The sequence below is a fragment of the Zalophus californianus genome, chromosome 9, assembly GCF_009762305.2.
Source record: "Zalophus californianus isolate mZalCal1 chromosome 9, mZalCal1.pri.v2, whole genome shotgun sequence".
NCBI classification, from domain to species: Eukaryota; Metazoa; Chordata; class Mammalia; order Carnivora; family Otariidae; genus Zalophus; species Zalophus californianus.
In genome coordinates, this window is record NC_045603.1 from 100,848,065 (window position 1) to 100,867,392 (window position 19,328).

The 19,328-nt window shown below is 45.8% G+C and overlaps 1 long non-coding RNA gene across 1 annotated transcript; it reads right to left on the reverse strand.

The window, feature by feature from the left end:
• Positions 1–3,580: 3,580 nt before the first annotated feature.
• LOC113923127 lies at positions 3,581–7,985 on the reverse strand. The gene is made up of 3 exons (XR_003520183.1): positions 7,913–7,985; positions 4,864–4,961; positions 3,581–3,929 (listed from the first exon to the last, which is right to left on the reverse strand). It is a non-coding gene; the product is annotated as an uncharacterized LOC113923127 (long non-coding RNA).
• Between the last annotated feature and the right edge of the window lie 11,343 nt (positions 7,986–19,328).

Below are 19,328 nucleotides of genomic sequence, written 5' to 3' on the forward strand. Positions count from 1 at the left end.
AGGAAGAGGGAGAAGCAGGCTCCCCGCTGAGCTGAGCAGGGTCAGCGTCCGCGTCCGATGCGGGACTTCCTCCCAGGACCCTGGGATCATGACCTGAGCTGAAGGCAGACACTTAACCAACTGAGCCACCCAGGCGTCCCCACAAACAGGCATTTTATAGAAAAGGAAAAGCTGAGTGGTCAAAAGTATGAGAAAGAATGTTTAGCCTCACTAATATCCTGACTAATAGTGAGGTACAATTTTAAGTTAAAAAGTCTGACAATACCATGTGTTGCAGATGCGGGACAGTGAAAACTCTCAAGCACTGCTGTGGAGGGTGAAAACTGGTCCAATTACTTTGTTGTTGTTGTTGTTGTTTAAAGACTTATTTATTTTAGAGGGGGAGGAGGGGCAGAGGGAGAGGGAGAGAATCTCAAGCGGAATCCCCGCTGAGTGCAGAGCCTGACACAGGGCTTGATCCCACGACCCCAAGATCATGACCTGAGCTGAAATCAAGAGTCAGACGCTTAATTGACTGAGCCACCCAGACGCCCCAGTCCAATCACTTTGGATAACAGCTTGGTCTTATCTAGCAAAGATGAAAATTCATATGCTCAGGGACCCAGCAATTCCACTCATAAGTTCAAACCTTGGAGAGATTCTTATACACATAAACTATTAGACATGTACAAGAATGTTCGTAGAAACATAGTTTGGGGTAGCTGAAACCTATAAATGATCTATATGTTAACCAAGAATAGAATGATAAAAACTGGTATACACACACAAGGGAATACTATACAGTAGTTAAAGGGATTAGTTGGATCTAATGGATGGACCTCAAAATTATTGTCGTAAAAAAAAATGAAGAATACATACAGTCTGATTCAATTTATATAAATATCAAAAAATGAGCAATATCCTAATTCCAAGGTTTACTATAAAGTTACAACAATCAAGACGTTGTAGGTTGGGTCTAGGATAGAATGGAGACATAGATCCATGGAACAAAATGGAGCCAAGAAATGGACCCACACAGAGGTGATGAACTCATTTTTTACAAAGGTACCAAGGCAATTCAGTGAGAAAGGATAGACTTTTCTTTTCTTTTCTTTTCTTTTTTTTAAGGATAGACTTTTCAATAAGTGGTTTTGGAACATGTTGGCATCTATACGAAAAATAGAATAAACCTTGATTCATACCCTACACCATAGATAAAAACTACCCCAAAATATATCATACACCTAAACCTAAAACTTCTAGAATAAAACAGGAGAAAATTTTTGTGACTTTAGGTTATGCAAAGAGGACACAAAGAGCATTCACCATAAAAGAAAAAAAATTGACAAATTGGACTTCATCAAAAATAAAAACTTCTGTTCTTTGAAAGATACTGTTAGGATAATAAAAATACAAGTCACAGACTGAGGGAAAATATTTGCAATATATATATATTGCATTGATCATTGATCATCACTCATTGATCAGTGGTGGATAGAAAAGCAAACTGTGATACATTGGAATACTACTCAGCAGTAAAAAGGAATGAGGTCTCAATAGGTATAATGTTCAAAAGTGTTTTGCCAAGCAAGAAAAGCCAGAGTCAAAGTTTACATCCTCTATGATTCCATTTTATGTGACATTCTGGAAAAGACAACATTATGAGAGTAGAAAACAAATCAGCAGTTGCCAAGACCTAGGTGGTGGGGAGGGAACTGTCCATAAAGGAACACAAGGTACTTTTGGGGTGATAAAAGTGGTCTACATTTGGCTTGTGGTAATGGACACACCATGAGGTTTATCAAAATTCATAGAATGCTAAACCTAAAAAGGGTGAATTTTACTGCATGCAAATTATATCTCATATATCCTGATTTTTTAAAAAGATTAATTAATTAATTAATTAATTAATTTGAGATAGAACGAGAGAGAGAGAGAAAGAGAGAGCACGAGTGGGGTGAGGGGCAGAGGGAGAAGCAGGCTCTCCACTGAGCAGGGAGCCTGATGTGGGTCTAGGATCATGACCTGAGCTGATGGCAGACACTAAACCAACTGAGCCAGCCAGACACCGCTATCCTGATTTTTTAAAAAAGATTTTACTTATTTATTTGAAAGAAACAATGAGGGCGGGGTGGGGCAGAGGGGGAGGGAGAAGCAGACTCCCCGCAGAGCTCAGAGCCTGACGTGGGGCGTGGGGCTTGATCCCAGGACTGAGATCATGACCTGAACTGAAGTCTGAGGCTTAACCGACTGAGCCACCCAGGCGCCCCATCCTGATTTTTAAAGAAAGGAACAATATATTACTTAGGGACATATCCATTTATGAATGGCAAAGCTATTTTTAAAAGCATTCCAGTGAAGGCTGGATGCTTCAAGAATCATTCTCTTTTGAAGGTAATCACAAGCTCTGCTCTGATGCAATGTAGGTTCACGTCATGGTTTTCCTCTCTGAGAGTTTTATTCCCCCCATTTCCAAATTCCTGGGGGCAGAGTAGGTGGGTAAATGTTGCATGTTTGTTCACGTATGTACCATCCACTCAGTACACTCTTGAAAGATGTTCTCTTTCCACATATGTAAGGGATTCATTCATGCATCACATAAGTTATTTTTTGAGGTCGTGTGTGTGTGTGTGTGTGTGTGTGTGTGTGTGTGTGTGTGTGTCCAGCATTATGCAGGTTTCTAGCGCAGTGCTGGTTATTGATCAAGCTGCTTGAGACTTCCCTGTTGGAGCGAGACCACCTCACCACCAGCATGGTATTGCTGAAGATGGGGGCATTTTCCCAGGCACTGTCTTAAGAACAGAGAGATAGTCTATAAACAGTCACATTTTCATGCTTTCCAACCAAGGAATGAACTGGCACGGTCACCCAGACACTGAGACAGGAGGACACAATCGTTGCCAATCTAGGGATGTTCGCCTACGTCAAGCACCGTGTGAAATTCTTCACGCACATGTTTCACTGACTTCTCACCACAACACTGTGGAGTATGTATTAGTATCGTCATCCTATAGATAACGAACCACGGTTCAGAGGGTTAAGACAACTTGCGTGGGCTCACACTGCTGGTCACCGCGAAGCCGGGCTTCAAAGCCAGGTCTGCCCAACCCCAGAGGTCTTCCTGGCTGCTTTCTCTCACACCCGGAAGCAGCACACCCGTGTCTGGAATGCTGTGGCCAGAGCATAGCAATGAAGACCCCCCCCACCTCCCTCTGCTTTTCCAAACACCACCTCAGGACGCACGGTGGGAGTCGTGAGCACTCCGTGGCCTGCAGGATCAAGGCTAGTCCCTTGCCGGTTACTCAGGCCCCCTCCCCCAACAAGGCCCAACATCCCCTTGTAATGTCCCCTCTGCTTAGAAACCGCAACTTCTGTGGCCTACTGCCCACCTTCCCCAGTGTCTCTTGGATTTACGGCCTCCTTAACTGGCACCAGACATTTGCTACTGTCCTCCTTTTGGCTCTAGATGGTCACCAGGCGTGATCCGGGGGCCGGGGTGGGGGGGCGCTGCTGATGGTCCACACCTCACCAAACAGTGCCTGGGACCTCCTCTATCTCTGAAGCACCATCACGTCACACCCCTCACCCTGGGTGCTCAGCATGCATTTATTTTTCAAAGCCACAAAGAGAACCGGGAGACAGGAGGGAGAGAACAGGCCTGAGCTAACCAGGTAGCCCCCCTACCCACGCCTCCCCGGAGGTCTGGGAGCATTTAGTTTCCGCGCCACTCCATTTATCATTGCTCCCCAACAGCCACACAGCTCGTGGAAGTTAGGAATGGTGTTTAAAGTATTTTGTTCTTCCTCAATACGGAGCACATGCTGACCACATGGTAGATTTCGAGTCCTCACTTCGAACATGAATGAAACGAGCCAGTGGAGCATTCCAAAGGATGGCAGCCGAATACCAGTTGTTTCAAGATGATGGTTGGTGCCTGAATACTGTTGGGTCTAGTGGGAGGAAAAAAAAGGATTTGGGGGCACTCGTGAGACAGCTTGGTGTAGAGGCTGAAAACAGAAGCTTTGGAGTCCGGTAGGGTTTGCATCTGAACTCTGCCCCTTCACAGCTGTGTGACATTGGTCCAGTGACTGCACCTTTCTGTGCTTTCGCTCTGGCATCTGTAAGAAGGGCCATTACGATGATGAAATAAAATCATTCGTGTCAGTGGCTGGCACAGAGTGAATGATCCACAAGAGATCGGTCAGTGTGATTAGAGAGGGCGGAGGGGAACGAAGAAGACCTTTGGAGGAAGACCATATTTAGGGGGTTTTGGAAGAGTGTCTAGTGACGTCCCACCCTGGCTCCATGTCTCTGGTTTCTGGAAGTGGTGGCAGCAGCTGTGTGCTGGGTGGTGGCAGGGGCGGGGTCAGAGGGGGGGTTTGTTGCTGGGAGGGTGACGGTGGGGGGAGAGGATACAGGGCGGGGGCGCACTGCAACTCAGCCGTTGGTTTATTTCAAGGTTGCAATCCCTCCAACCATCTCTTCCTATGAGTTGCCCTGACCCGAGGGCAGAGGAGCTGAACCCAGAGCAGATGTTTCCTCTCTTTCACTATCAATGGGTGGCTTGGGGACAGGGGGGAGGGGAGGACGGGGGAAGGAAATGAAGGCGCTGAGAGAGATCCCTTAGTTGGGAACCCCTCCTTCTCCCCCCCCCAGCCCCTGGGGGTCTGTAGGCTTGGAGTGTCTGCCCCCTGGGGTTCTAGGAAGCACTCAATGATGTTAATTGTGTGGCCAAACCTAGGGTCAGATCACACCAAGGATGGGGGTGTGGGGTGGCCCATTTCCTGGAGGGGACTTGTGGGGTGGTTGGGAGCTCCTGCCCAGCTCAGTGAAGAATAAGTGGGGACAGGAGGGAATAAAAACAGCACCCTGTGCCATCTGCACCTGTTGGGGAAACCACCTGCGCGGCAGGCCCAGCAGCTTGGAGAATCACGGCAGCTTCCAACCACCACCAGGATCTCTCTGCACCTCAGTTTTCTGGTCTGTAAAATGGAGAGAAAGGTATTACCTCTCCAGATGACTTTGTTCCCTCCTCGGGAGGACTCCCTGAATAGTGACTGTCACGACACTGCCTTACCAATGTGCAGGATCAGCAAGGATGAGATTTCATGGGGCACCAGCCGCACAGGGGATGTCGCTTACAGGCGGGGAAAGTACCTAAGTGTTCTTCCACCCGCTGCAGCCATGGAGGCGGCCTCCGCTGTGGGGACAGGTGCACCTCCTCCCAGATTACTCCGAAATCATTGTGGGTGCCCAGTAAGCACTTCTTGGCTCAAGGCGGAGAGAAACAATGAAAAGCTGGTGGGCACTTAAAATCTCCCTGCGCCAATTAATCATTTCGGGCACTTTGGCTTCATCTCCTGCATCTCCTTTATCTTCTTTCTCATGGGAATGGCTGTGAGCCTCCAGCGAGTCAGGGAGTGGGTCAAGCTGAGCTGGGCAGGTATATTTTCTGGGTTGTCATGCCAGTTTCTATTTCTCAAGATAAAGGAGGCACCTTCGTGTCTCCGAAGACACAAAAGGCCCAGCAAAGTCGGTGCTGTCTTTACGGTGGGACTGGAAAAGGGAACAGGTAGCCTCGAGGAATAGCGAGCTCCCTGTCTCACGGGTGTTTGGCAACAACACAGCATCCCCCGTCCCTCACACACCGTGCTGGTAAGCTCCCTGTGTATATTACCTCAACCCCTGCACTGGTGTTCCATGAGGACGGCACAACGGTCATCACCCCATTTTACAGATAGGGAGACTGATGTTCCTGGAGGTTAACTGGCCTCAGGTTTCACAGCTCCACAGTGGCCTTCTGAAAGCTTAGAAATCATACCACTAGCGGTGGGCACGGCCTGCCAGAGGTGCCATGTGACCTGCTGATGTGGGGCCTAACTCAATAATAGTGAATTTCTCCCCAAAGGGAAAGTCTTGAGTTAAACCTTAGAAAAGTTCCCATGGGTCAGCCTTGAGCACCCTCCTGTTGCACCGCTGACGGTGCTGGCCTTCCATCCAGGGCTGACTCAACCATCTCAAGCCACAGGGACTGGGACGGAGAAGAGCAGGGCTGGGGGGGGTGTGTGTGTGGAGGTGCAGTAGGACCTGGGAACCGGAGGGCAGACTGCATATCTGACTCTTAACCTTTCACACTTGTGCTACTGAATGCCATGGGCATGCACGCACGTGTGCGTGTGTGTGTGTGTGTGTGTGTGTGTGCATAAGAGAGAGGAGTTTTTAGGGAGGGAGAGGGTATTGCCTTCCTATGACTCTTTCTTTTCTCTTTCTTCCTTTCTTTCTTTTTTTCAGCAAACCACAGACCAGTTACACATTCTTTGGCAGTTTCCTGAGGATGAACTTTAGATATTTGTGGAGAGAGGAAAGAAAGAAAGAGAGAGAGAGAGAGAGAAAGGAAAGAGGAAGGGAGAGGGAAAGAGAGGGAGAGAGAAAGAGGAAGGAAGGAAGGAAGGAAGGAAGGAAGGAAGGAAGGAAGGAAGGAAGGAAGGGGGAAGGGAGGGAGGAGGGAGGAAGGGGTAGGGTGGGGAAGAAGTGAGACAGCAGTGTGCACACACACCCTCCACACACAACTCCTGGCAATAAGGAAGTGAGACTAGATCTTTTTCATGAATGGGCTTAACTCAGCCTTGCTGAACTTCCGCTCCCCCATTCACCAGCATTCAAATTTCACCTTCTGACCATCCAAGGCAGCTGGCTGCTGGCCCAGGAACTAGAAGCGGTTTGAGATCATCCCCCTGACCACAGGCAACTGTGTGCTTACAAGAATCTTCTTTTCTGAGCTGGTAAATCCAAAATGATCAGGATGTTTACAAGGATGCCAGGTTTGAGGGGCACTGACCCCTGGACCCCGTTCCCCTCTCCCAGCTCCCTCCAGGGCTATTGCTCACACCCTGGGGAAGCTGGGAAGTTGCAGCAGGCTGTGCATGCAGAAGAAATGCTCCTGCCCAGGAGCTGGCTCCGGCAAGCGTTAATGCCTGCCTGAAAATTCTGCTGAGAGACAAGCGGCACCATTTGGGAGAGGACACTTTAGAGTTTCCCTGCTGGGGCTGCAGGGCAGTGAGCTGTGGCTTGTGGCCTGTGTGGGTACCATTCTTTCATTTTGGATGGGGGTTGGTTGAAGAACAGGGAGCCCTCAGAGCTGCTGTCTTTTTAAAATCGGCCTGGAGTTTGCAGGCGGTTTGTCCAGGCAGTGGAAAGACAGGCTGTGGGGGCTTGAGCTAGCCATTTAATTTTGCTGTGCCTCAGTTTCCTCGGTGGTAAAGATGGGTAATAACACCTCCGGGTGGGGCCGCTGTGACTACTGAATGAGCTAAGGCAAAAGTCAGGGGGATGCCACCTCCTTGGGCCCTCGGGCCCCCGGGGCTCTCAGTTAGGGGAGCCCCTGCTGCCACCCCTCAGAGAATTCGGGGCGGCTCTGCAGCTGGGCACAGCCAGGGATGGTGGCAGCCACGGACTTCTGATAAGTGGCCTGGAAATGGAGGAATGCAGGGAGGGCCTGTCCAGGACACCAAAGAAGGAGGAGGAAGGAGAAATGTTGGGGGGGATGTTGTGGGGGACAGAGACCCCTCTGTGAGGCCGAGCTGCCCTTTCTCTGCCCCGCTCTCTCCTGAAGCCCCTTCCAGTGGAAGATCAAGGAGATGAGGACAATCATTTTCCTGTCCCCACCCCGGACCCCATAATCGGATGGCCTAAAGGGGGTCTCCAAACACCCATGTCTTAAAATACTCAGGCCCAAAGGCCGGGCATGGATGGGAGTGACCTTCAGGGTGCCTCTCCACTTCCGGGCCAGGAGCCTTTCCTGAAGGCGAAATCCAGGACAGAGTGCTGGCGAGCTGCATTCCACTCCTTGCGGCGGCTGTGCGGCGGGGCCCGGCTCTGGGCACTGGGAACGGACTCGGAAATACCAGTGGGCTTTGTTGGGCTGATTACTCACAGCAAAGGAATGACATCCATTTCAGTGGACTTTCTAGGAACTTGCCTGCAGCTGGAGCGTCCGTCCCTGTCCCTCGGTCCTTCTCCAGCATGGAGAGGCTCCTCACAGAGGCCCGGTGCCAGGGCGGGCAAGGCGTGGCTTTCGGTGACCCGGTGCCAATGTGTCCCCGGGTGGGGCTGGTGGGGGGGTACTGCTGTGAGTCTCTGTGGACGCTGTTGGGCTCTGGGTCCTCCTCCCCTGTGATAACTGGGGGCAGCCTTTCTTGACCTGTATTTCCGATCTTCTCTCCCTCAGCTTTCCCCACGTCTCCCAGAGCAGAGGCGAGCGGCGTCCCAGCAGGACCACAGGCTGAAGGCAGGGAAGTAAGACAGTAGGGTCGGGATGGGGCTCTCATGGAGGAAATGCCCATTGATGGAAGCTGCCCAGCCCCATGCTGCAGAGGAACATGGGGAGCCCTGCAGGGGTTGCACACTTCTCCCCATCTTGCACCATCAGCACATGACAGAGCTAGGAGTGAAGTCCATTTTGGCTCAGTTACGAAACCTGTGGGTTTAGCTACCAGCCTTGATTTTGTGTGTTCTGAATTAGCTCTGCTTTTACGAGAAGGACATGAAGCACTCCCTGAGGGGAAAGGCCACATTTTATTTTTTTTTTCTCTGTCTCTACAAGATACCCGCAACTTGTGTTAAAAAGCAGCCGCCAGACTATGCTGAGGTTGGTGGGGCCACAGCTGCCTGAGGAGGCCATGGAGGCCCCAGCAGCTGAAGGGACCCTAGAGCAACTCGGGAAATGTCCCTCTGTGGAGGCCCCTCTTCCGCATGTGCTGGCCCACCTCTCCCACTGCTGTGCATGGCTGTGATTCATTCCCTTCCCATTGTTTTGTTTTTTTTTTAAGATTTTATTTATTTATTTGACTGCGAAAGAGAGAGAGAGAGAGAGAGAGAATGAGCTCAAGCAGGAGGAACGGCAGGCAGAGGGAGAGGGAGAAGCAGGCTTCCCGCTGAGCAGGGAGCCTGACACGGGACTCAATCCCAGGACCCTGGGATCATGACCTGAGCCAGAGGGAGACGCTTAACCGACTGAGCCACCCAGGCGCCCCCATTCCCTTCCCATCTTCCTCATGGCCTGCTTATCTGTGGCTTTTCCTGCCTCATGGCCTCCATTACTGCTTTCTCTTTGCAAGTGCCTCTGGACCCCCTTAACCTAGTTATCATCAGCACTGCCACCACATGACTGATCCTCATTCCATTCTTCTTTTCTGGGCCATGATGTTTCTGTTTACTAATGGCTTCTATGCCTCCCTCTCTCTATCTCTAGGCTTCTGGATCATGTCACTCTCTGGATCCTCGAAGAGTATCTCCCATTCTCATGTCCCGTCAGGAGCTCTGAGAGCCTAGCGACTCTCCCATCTGGACATTCCCATTGGTGAGACTCGCAGCCTACATTCTACAGAAGACAGCAAAAGGCCATCACTGATGGAAGTTTTTGTGGCCAGGGCAGTAGGGTCACATGGTAAAAAGCATATGGCATCTGCTTGATTATCCTCGATTGAAAGACGAGGGACCCAAAACTCAGAGTGGTTAAGCAACATGCCTGAGGTCATCCATTTAGAAGACAGTGGAGTCTAGAATCTAGATTAGAATGCAAGTCGTCTGCTTCCAAAGCCCGAGAATCTTCTATTCTATCATGCTACCTCCCAAGAAGAATTCCATTGTGTCTGGTTTGTTTTTCGTGTTGACAGTCATTAATTACATTTTATTTTATTTTTTTATTTTTTAAAGATTTATTTATTTATTTATTTGACAGTGAGAGAGAGACAGCGAGAGAGGGAACACAAGCAGGGGGAGTGGGAGAGGGAGAAGCAGGCTTCCCGCGGAGCAGGGAGCCCGATGCGGGGCTCGATCCCAGGACCCTGGGATCACGACCCGAGCCAAAGGCAGACGCTTAACGACTGAGCCACCCAGGCGCCCCCATTAATTACATTTTAAATTATAGCACGATTATAATTTCTACAAGGTAGTTAGTTCACTCAGTAGATATTCTTTCACCCTGAAACTTCCATCTTTCTGAATAAACGAAAGCATATTATCATGAGTGTTAATGTTAACTTTAAATAAAACCCTTAGCCCTAAGTCTGACATAGACTTGCTTGATAACATTATTCATGTGTTGTTAATAACATACTGACGACTGGTGTTTGAAAAAAGAGAAAGCAACAGAACCACTAATAATAATACTGCAGAAACCTCTTTAGTCCAAAAATGACACAAGAGCAGTGGCCCTTGGGTTAAGAGGCTTGACTCTTCAGCGGCCATCAGCTGGCTGTGTGGCCTGGGGCACCACAATGACCCTCTAGACTCCATCAAATGAGTGGCTCATCCCTTAGACACGGGGTTTGGCCCAAATAATCTCTCTGACTCCCTTCACCTCCAATCTGCGATGGATCTAGAAGTATGACTTTGCAGCCTCGCAAGGGGCTGAAGCAAGTATGGAAACAAGTTTGTAGCAAAGTCACGCCGATAGACCTCCCCAGGCCAGCAGGTGGGGTGGCCCTCCTAGACCTGACGGCAGGCGCACAGTTCTTGCTGCAACTCCGAAGAGTTCTTGTCTGAACCACGCTAACTGGTTGACCTTTAGGGGCTCAGAAGCTTCCTCCACGTTAGGGCTGACATACACAGGTCATACCAGTGGCTGAGTCCACTTGCTCTGTTGTCGTCTGTTGGACTTGATGGACAGTAGAATTCCCATCCACTCAAGCAGCTGCTGATAGCTGCACGGCCTGGGGTGGTCTCTGTTAGCCCACCAGCTGCTTAATCAGCAGGCGGGAGGAGCTTCCTCTGGCTTCCTCTGGTCTGCAGCTGCTCAGAGCATCACTGGAACAATGGTTGACTTCCACGACAAGAATGTGTCAAACCCGGTTTTTTTTTAATGCAGAAAATTATTTCAGGTTGGCTTATAAGCTGGTCCAAATATGTTCTCTGGGATATAAAACATGGTGATAAGGTGCCCCAAACAATACCCCCCCGCACAAGCCCTCTGATAATGTTAATTCATTGTTGTCAATATCAGATCTCACAGAACAATGAGATTAACATGATGATGATATATCCAAACTCGACTAACCCTTCTAAGACCAGCTCAGATTCCCTTTCTTCCAGGAATTCTTTCTGGACTCCTCAGCCTATATTCATTTCTGGCATTCCTTCCTTTCCTTCCTTCCTTCCTTCCTTTCCTTCCTTCCTTCCTTCCTTCCTTCCTTCCTTCCTTCCTTCCTTCCTTCCTACCTTCCTTCCTTCCTTCCTTCCTTCCTTCCTTCCTTCCTTCTTCCTTCCTTCCTTCATAGAATGCTTTTCAAGTGCTTGGGGTTTTAGGTGTTGAGGATATCCTGACAGACCTATTCTGGTGGGTGAAGACAGATAACAGGCAATATACAAATTAAAAAAAAATCAACATCCATTCATTCGTTCAATCAAAAATTTACTGATTGAACTTACTATGTGCCAGACATAGTCTTAGTATTGAATATATTGAATAAGACAGACTTGGGTTATCAACTTCAGGAGCTTTCTTTTTAGTGGAGAAGCAGACAATGAGCAGATGGATGGAACAGTTTAGACATGGTACATGTTTGAAGAAATGCAACAGGGGCTTGTGCCCATGGTGAAGGGGCAGGGGACAACAGGGTGCTGCTTTCAGCAACGAAGTCAGGTTTCTATCATTTCTAGAGAAGTCAAATCAAAATGAAAACGTGTACTGCACTCACTGTCCTATTTTCAAGACCTCTCCCGCTTAAACTTCACTGGAACACTGGCTATGGTGGTCACGGACTGAGTTTGAAGGATTTCTTAACTGACTTCAGCAGAGAAGAGGGAAAGCTGCTCTGTAACTTGACTGAAGATACTTCGGCAGGGTCTCAGCTCACAGTCTTAAGAATCTGGGGGCTTGAGGGAACAGGGACAAGGGTGCGGCCAGTGGGAGAAAAGCGCTTCTGGTGGGGGCACTGTAGACCCTAAGATGTACTAGAACATGAAGTCTTGATTTCCAGTGAAAAGCACTAAATGACATCATGGGCAGCTGGAGCAAAGCCTGGCTCTTTCCCAAGCCTGCCAACTGATTTTCAGTCCTAACAAACCACTGCCTCACTTCTGTATCAAGATTTTAACTTTCAGAACACTTTCCTTGTGAGCTTGAGGTTTACAGCATCCTTGAAAGATAAAAGTGACAAATACTATTATCTCTGTCTGAGAGTGAGGAAACAGAGAGAGAAAGGTCAAAAGTCTTATCCAAGGCCACCCAGTAAGTTGGGGGAGAAATCAGCAATAGACCTCATTCAGATCCCTTTGTTCTTCCCAACACGTGGCTTGTTGGTACCATCATTTGCCAAATCTGCATGAAATATGCATCCATTCTTAACTCTTTTGTGCATTTAGAATAATTGTCTGATTTGGGACTTTTCTTCGCAGAATGAATTTTCCTTCTCTTTGACTCCCTAGCTGCTGCCTGGAATTCTTTATCTTCAGCCCGAACTTCCCACACCTTCCTCTGGGTGGTGGGGGAGGAACCAATAGCAATGGGCAGTGTGGGAGGTGGACACTTGGGGCTACAGCTCAAGACAGCTGTCCTTGATTATGGAAGGGTGCGCAAGAGCCCCCAGGCACCCCCAGGCATGCCCTGCTCAACACTGGGAATTGCTGAATGCAGATTTGAAAACCTCACCAAGCGTGTTGACCAGCAGGGACAGCTGCTGGTGGGTTGGGCTGGTGGAGACCTACAGTAGGTCCCAAGCCTATCTTCCGTCTTCCCCTCCTGGGTTTCCTTGTCCTTCAGGAAGATGCACACCAGTGGGTGTGGGTGGGTGGTGCCTTGTGAACCACTGGGCGAGAGGGCCATTTCCAATTCCTATGCCAACCTCCTCACTGGTCTCCTGGCGTCTTCTCTCCGTCCCCTCCATTCCAACGTCCACAAAGCAATTACGGTAGCCTTTGAAAACACAGAACTCTTCATTTTTCTCCCCTGCTCGAAATCCCATAACTCCCTCACCCTGCTCCTCACCCCCTTATCTAAGGACAAAGTCTCAACGTGGCTCATAATTGCTTGCACCATATGGTCCCTCCAGCTTACTTTGCCACATGACTTCAGACCCGCTCCTCCTTCCCACTCTGACTCCAGCCACCCTGGCCTTTCTGAGCCTCAAGAGAACAAAGGTCTTTCTGCCCTGGGACTTTGGTATAAGCTGTTCCCTCTGCCTGAAACTCTCTCCCCTCCTTGTTCCCTACTTTGCTGAGTATCTCTTACTCAGCTTATATGTCACAGCTTAAATGTCACCTCCCTTGATTGCTTAGCCTAGATCATATTCCCCATTATATAGCACTTCTCCACTTCTATGAGATCATAGCTCTCACAATTGTACTAAAAAAAAAAAAAAAGTCAATTGTTTAACTGCTTAGAAGGTTCTCCTCTATCCCCTCCCTCTCCTCAACTCCCTTCTTCCCCTCTTCCTTTTGGTAACATGATCTCTCATAGTGCCTAGCAACCTGCCTGCACTCTACGCATGTTTGCGAATGACTGAATGACCCATAATGCCCTTAGGGTTGGGAAGGCATTTAAGATCCTTGAATCTAATGTGTCTCCTTGACAGCATTCCTGCCCAATGTCCCCCACCTCTGCTTCAATGCCGCTGTAGGGGGGCACTTGCTGCCTCTCAGGGCAGTCCGTTCAATCTAAGGAAGGAGGGGCCTCACCAGTGGTTAAGTGTTCACCCTTAGCATGTTACTTAACTCCTCTCTACCTTTGTTTCCTCCTCCATAAATGGTGATTGTAATAACACCTACTTCACAGAAATGCTGTAATTATTAAATGAGATCAGGCATGCGAAACACAATGAGTTTTTCACCGTGATGGATCAACACTTGGGAGTTATTATGATTAGGACTACTATTATTATATAATCATCATCACAGAAGGTGAAATTTTCCTTACATCGCATTGTGATCCGTTTCTCTACCCATCTGGTTCTACCTGCGGGCTTGCACAGAACGTGTCTGACACATTTCACATGACAGCCATTGATGTCTTTGAAGACAGAATCTTGTTGACTAGGTCCTGTCTTCTCCAGTGTGCCATGGGGCAGGGACTGTACCAGTTTCAAGTGTCCCACTGTCTTGGCCCCTCTTTGAATAATCCCTCTTTGTCTATGTCCCCTCACTTCTCGGGCCATCCTAGAGATGAAAAAGTGCTGGTCCAAATGAATCCAGGACCACGGGCAACAGAGTAGAGTGACAAGGAATTATCTAGTCTCTGGACACAGCCAAGGTATGAGAAGCTTTATGGACTTTTCAGCAAAACTTCGGGGTCTCAGTCTACCATTGTGAGATGGGCGCTAAAGGAAACAGTATGGGGAGACCAGGTCTGATCTCAGGCAAAATTGATCTGCTCCAATCTACCATTTATTTTCTTCCAACCTTTTTTTTTTTTTTAAGGCTATAACTCAGGTGCCTACATGCTACTCCAGCTTACAACATAGAATATCTTACCTAAACAACTAACCAAAGCTGTGCAGATCCTCTTTTTAGAACTTACCAGTCCTTTAAAATACTTTTTCAAGGTCTTTTCTTTCCTGAGTTAAAATACCATATTAGTTCCTGCTAAAGTGTTAATGACTAACTTCAGTTCCCCTCCCTGCCTGCCATGCCCACCCCCCTGACCCCAAGGGTTGGATACATTTGAATTTTAGACATAAATGGCAGGGTCAGTGAAGAAGTTAATTTTGAGCAGGTGGAGATTTTACCCAGGGCTCTCCAATTCACAATGTGCAGGTAGCTTCCTACTGCACCTAGGCATTAAGCTAACCAACCCTACAAATATAATCTTGTAGAAAGGAGGGCCTGTCTGGTGAAGTCAGTTAATATGAAGACCGCCATCTACTGGCAGATGGTATCTAATGGACCCATTGGTGTACTTAATAAGTTATTGCTACTGCATAGAGTTTCCTGATTGGATTGCCTGAGTGAGGAGGACCAGTAGTCTCCCCCCAGTGCTTTATTCTAATCTTCCTTTTTTATTATTTCTTTTTTCTTTAATTTTGATTCCTTAATGTATGTAACATTTCACAGAGCCTTTGAACTGGAAGGGGACTTTGACCTGAAGGGTATACCTGGTATAAGCCATTAACACTTTAGTATAAATTAATATATCTGACTACCACCAGTCTAGAAATTGAGCTGAAATTCTAAGAAGATGGCCAATTGGTTGTCTTCCTTCCTTCCTTCCTTCTTTCATTCCCCCATGCCTCTCTTCTTTTCTTTTTTCTTTGTTCTCTCTCTCTCCATCTTTCTCTCTATCCCTGTATCTCTCCCTCTCTCTGTCCTATCATTGAATTTAGAAGTCTTGCTCAAAAACAAAATATTACCTATGAATAGGAAAGAATGGCAAGCATTTTTATTTACCAAGGGATAGCTGTGGACATTTTTAAAAGGTATTAGTCCATTGGCCTTTCCTACCCTATCAAAATTCATTTGTGCTTATTTCTGAATCCCTGAAACGAATGCAACTCTTCCTGATATCTCCCCAGTCTTTGAGATCCCTTATTTCCAGTTCCTTCAACCCCTCTAGCAGTCTCCTACCTCCCTTTCAATAAGAAGTGTAAATATTTTTGCCATATTCTAAAGCACCTTTCATGTGTGGTGTGCTTGCTTCATCTACGGCTCTCTGGCCTCTTGTCATGAACTATTGCTTCCTGAAGCCATTTGGCTTCTCTTTCTTAGTACCTCACCATTGCACTAAGTATAAATTCAGCACTGGTTACCCAACTAGATATGTTCATTGGTTAGGGCTCAAACAGTGCTGAAATGATGGGCAAGAAAGTGTTTAGGTTCAGATAACATTCTGGGTCTCCATACACCTGCATCTGTGTGGGTGGCAAGAAGGGAAGATAATGGTTTATCAACTGGAGTGTGAGTGTGCCTGAGGAGACAGGAAGACTTTCCAAAGGATATTCAGGCATGAATTAACTTAAGGGAATCAATTTCCGGATCCTCAATTCCTTTTCAACCCTTCCCTAAAGTTGATCTGCTTAACAACACACCTGCATTGGCTGGTTCTCTGGTCTTGCCTGTTCTTTCTCAATAGTCCTTTGCTCACTTCATAAAAAAGAAAAAAAATAATAACTTTTATTCATCCCAAAACTGACTATGGTGCATTGGGCCGAGTATAAAAACCTCCATGGCATCAAGGGGCAACTGAAAATATTAAGGAAGACAACATAAATCTCTAAAGCTTTGTGTCTTTCCATCTTATACCTATTTCTGTTAAGGGCAAAGCATGGCATTAGAAATGGGGCACTTTGTCTCATTTGGAAGGTATGTTGAATTCAGATTTATTGCACAGTGAGCTAGCAAATGGGATTTTTTTTTTTTGTATAATGAATCTCCTCATCCATACCCCAATGATTGTCAAAGAAAATACTGCCATCATGCAAATTCCATAAAAATAAAGTGAGTAAAGATAGGAAATAGTCAAGGTGGTGGTGCATTACTTCATCCAGGTGATAAATGACAAATTCATGGTAAGATTTCAAACTCTCTCACTCTCTCTTTCTCTCTCTCTATCATCTTAGAATTAGAATGTAGAATGTAGAATGTTTGTCACGAGGACATATGTTAACACACATTGATTTGAATTAAAAAATGAAGACTAAGTGGGGTGTTTTTTTGTTGTTGTTGTTTGGACAGAGAATAAACCTACCCTGGATGATTAATTTTACAATGATGACTGCCTTCACTGATTAGGCTATGATTTGTGAATGTTTGTGAATGATTGTGGATGTTATTCATAAACTGTGTTAAATCTGAAGCTTAAATTAAAAAAATCTACATCTTTGAAAAGTGTGGCAACAATAAAAATTAAGCATACTATAATGTAAAATAATTTTATAAAAGTTTTTGGCAAATGTGTACTGAAATTAACAATATTTCAACGTATCTTACTCTTTCTGAGTATTTCGAATTAGAAGGTGCCTCCAAGAAAAAGAATAACAAGGATACTTAATCTTCTGATGAGTCTTGGTAAAGCATTTTAGGTGACTCTTCAGAAACCGAGAAAGTTAATGACTGCAAAGACTGGACACCAGGTATTTGTAGGTCAGATGTTTTCCAATTCTTTGCTTTCAACGATATCAGAGGAGGACCTAATCGCGTTGTCAGCTGATAGATTATTAAAAATAATTCTTGATGATAGAGCAGTATGTTATTTTTGGCATAGAACTTGGAAAGAGTTCAGAGAGTTAAATCATATTGCTATAATAAAACTCCTTCCAAACTTATTTATGTGAACAAAGTTTCCCAGCACTACTTCTATAAAAATGAAAAGCAGGAATAAAATAGATACTGCTCCTTGTCTAATTCTAATAACAAGTAATATCATGCATGGCTACATAAAGTAATTAAAAATTAAAGCCTTAGCTATTTCATTAAGAAATAATTTTTGAGTAAAAAATTCTTAATTAGGCTTATTGGGAGGAAAGAGAGTTCACATGCAGTTGTAAGAAATAATGCACAGATATCCTGGGTAGCTTTGATCCAATGATAACATCTTGCAACACTATATAGCACAATATCATTACCAGGACATTGATATTGATATAGTCAAGATACAGAATATTTCCATTATCATGAGCATTCTACCTTTCTTCCATCCTACCCCTCCTTAACCACTAATTTGGTCTCCATTTCTGTTATTTTGTCATTTTGAGAATGTTCTATAATAGAATCATGAACTATGCAACCTTTGGGGATTGGCTTTTTTTCCACTCAGCTATGTTCCATGGAGATTTATTCAGGCTGTTGTGTGTATCAGTAGTCTGTTCCTTTTTATTGCTGAGTGATATGCCAAGGTACGGATGTACTACATACATTTTAGTGTGTATGTAGTACATACACACTAAAATGGTTAAACATACACTGTTTAACCATTCACACAGTGAAGGACACCTGGGCTGTTTTCAGTTGGGAGCTATTACAAGTAAAGCCTCTATAAACACTTATATACAGGTGACTATAAGTTTTCATTTCTCTGGCATAAATATCCAGGAGTGCAATTGTGGGATCATGTAGTAGTTGCATATTTAATTTTTCAAAAACTGCCAAATGGTCTTCCAGAGTGACTTGTCCCGTTTTTCATTTCCACCAGCAATGTATGAGGCATCCAGTTTCTCTGCATCTTCACTGGCAGTTGGTGGTTTTACTTTTTTTAAACACATTATTTTGTATATTTTGTAGTAGACTTTAAATTTTAGAATCAGTTTAGATAGAAAAGTTGCAAAGATAGAACAGAGAGTTCCATGTACCCCTCACTCAATTTCCCCTATTGTTAACATGGCACATCTGTCTGGTCCCCTTGTCACAACTAAGGAACCAACATTGACATACCACTTTTAACCAAATGCCACAGTTTATTTAGATTTCATTAGTTTGTCCCTAATTAGTTTTTTCCGTTAGGGGATTCCACCCAGGCTGCCACATTACTTTTATCTCTCCTATCTCCTTAGCCTTCCCTGGTCTGTAACAGTTTCTCAGATTTCCCTCGTTTTTGAAGACCTTAACAATTTTGGAGGGTGCTGGCCAGGTATTTTATAGAATATCCTTCGATGCGGATTTGCTTTGTTTTTCTCAAGGTTAGACTGAGGTCGTGGGTTTGGGGAGGATTGCTAGAAAGGTGAAGTGCCATCGCCATCACGTCATATCAAGGGTACTTGCGATCATGACGTATGATGTCAAACTTGATCAGCCGGGTGAGGGAGTGTCTGTAAGTTACTCTGTTTCTCCCTTTGCATAGTTTGTTTACTCTTTAGAAGCAAGTTACCAAGGGCTGACCACCCTCAAGGGGTTAGGTGGTTAATCTCCACTTCCTTGAGGGAGGAGTTCCTGCATAAATTTTTTGGAATTCTTCTTTATGGGAGATTGCACCTTAAAAAAATTAATATACATTATTCTTTAGAGCACTTTTTAAGACTTCAGAAAGATTGAACAGAAGACAGAAAGTTTCCATAGACATATTCCCTGTCCCCCTTCACCTCCCTTCCACAGCAATTTCCCCTATTATTAACATATTACATTAATGTGGTACATTTGTTAAAATTGATAAGCAAATATTGATACATTGTTACCAACTAATGTTCATATTTTACATTAGGATTCACTCTTCTTTTAAAGTTCTTTGGGTTTTAATAAATGCATAATGTTATACATTGCCATTACAGTATCAAGATACAGTGTACAAAATAGATTCATTGCCCTAAAAATTCCTGTGCACCCTCCCTCTCTCCCCTCAAATCCCTTACAAACAATGATCTTTTAACTGTCTCCATAGTTTTGCCTTTTTAGAATGTCATATATTTAGAATCATCCAGCATGTAGTCTTT